Source organism: Gekko japonicus, unplaced genomic scaffold (assembly GCF_001447785.1).
Source record: "Gekko japonicus isolate JY-2015 unplaced genomic scaffold, Gekko_japonicus_V1.1 scaffold1973, whole genome shotgun sequence".
In the NCBI taxonomy this organism is placed as follows: domain Eukaryota; kingdom Metazoa; phylum Chordata; class Lepidosauria; order Squamata; family Gekkonidae; genus Gekko; species Gekko japonicus.
In genome coordinates this window covers 267,881-269,483 of record NW_015164250.1, presented here as the reverse complement: position 1 = coordinate 269,483, position 1,603 = coordinate 267,881, and positions in this window count along the sequence as shown.

Below are 1,603 nucleotides of genomic sequence, written 5' to 3'. Positions count from 1 at the left end.
TTTTTTTTCTGTTTTTTTCCTGAAGCCTTTTTTGTTTTTCCCCCAAGAAATTGAAAAAAGAAAAGAAAAGAAATTGATTATGGAACATTTTATTTTAACATGATGAATAAAATATTTTAAGACAAGGTGTTCAAATATTTTCCAAATCATTTCCAAAAAATATGTATGGTATCAGATTGATCTAATTTCTGTGCACTGAGGACAAGCCAGTCCTAGGTTACAAACTGAACTCTCCAGTGCAAGAACAAGATGCATTTCTTCCTTTAGGGGGTGGTATTGTCAGAAGAAAATAAAAAGGTTTCAGTTTTGTTTTTGCATGTGGGTGGGTATTCTGTTTGTAATAATTGTTTGGATACACTATATTTTTAATATGCTAGTTGTGATAATTTCATGCCAAGTAAAAATGTCCATAGTCATATTTTATGTTCCTAAAGTAACAGAATGACTTTCAATCTAGAAAAGACAAAAGAAATGCCAATGTAGCATTTTTTTCATTTTTTCCGAAAATTTCCGGTTTTTCCCGGAAAAAAACAGGAAAAAAACCGGGGGGGTTTCCAAGCTTCAAAATATCCGGAAATTTTACATCTCTAGTTTAGACACCAAAGCGGAGAAAAACCTCCCTGTGGAAATAAAGATGTAAATACATTGGGCAGTCCACTACCATTCAATGCATGGAATTCCTCATTTTCTGGCGTTCCTCTCTGGGGTTTTGTAATATACTGGGTTTGAGATGTGTATAGTGATCAGCTCATAGTTTATTAGTGATTCAGCTTAACTCTAAGACAACTCAAGCAGGGCAGAAGCCCTGCTTATAAGCCTGCCAAACGGCACACCCAACACACACACACTCCCAATGATAGGCTATTTACACAACTTTACATCTTAATTGGTTACTGCTCGAATCCTGCGGTCTATTGTTATTCTGCTCCAAGCTCCCCCCTGTCTCAGGCAGCACAGTTTTGCAATGTTACAGGACCAGTACATAACAGGTTTTTTGCAGCCTCTTCCAAACCCTGGAAAGGTTATTCTCAGTGCACAGTGGAACAACCCTCTACAATGTGAGGGGGTCGCAAAAGGAGGACAAGTAGGTGAAATTGTTTCTCCTTCCCATTCTTCAAGATCAACTCCCTTGAAGAAAGGGGTCAGTGTCACTTCTGTGTCCCTTCTCACCCCGGCCCACTGGCCGTCATGGCTGTTTCTCTGCACTGATCCTGCAACCACACAACTGAGCCTTTCTATCAGTGGAGGGCAGTAATCAGTGGAGGGCAGGGAATAGTTTCAGAAAAGGAGAGGAACCATGGGGGAAACGCTATCTGCTTTGGGCACATGAATGGTAGGCTACTGCCTGTTCTACCATTTAACATTCAGCTTTTCAATTGCGGCAAACACCACGTGATAGCTAAAAAAAGAGCCCTTCCTAATTGGGCATTTTAAAGGACGAAACGTTTGGGACCAGGATAGTCCTGTATGAGCTTGCCAATGCCTGATAATCAGCAACCCTTCTCAGTATACCCCAGCTTTCATACAGACTACCAGGGCCAATCCACAAGATCCAAAGTCCTTATGGCTGCCACAGTGACTTTACTTCAGACATGGAAAGCAG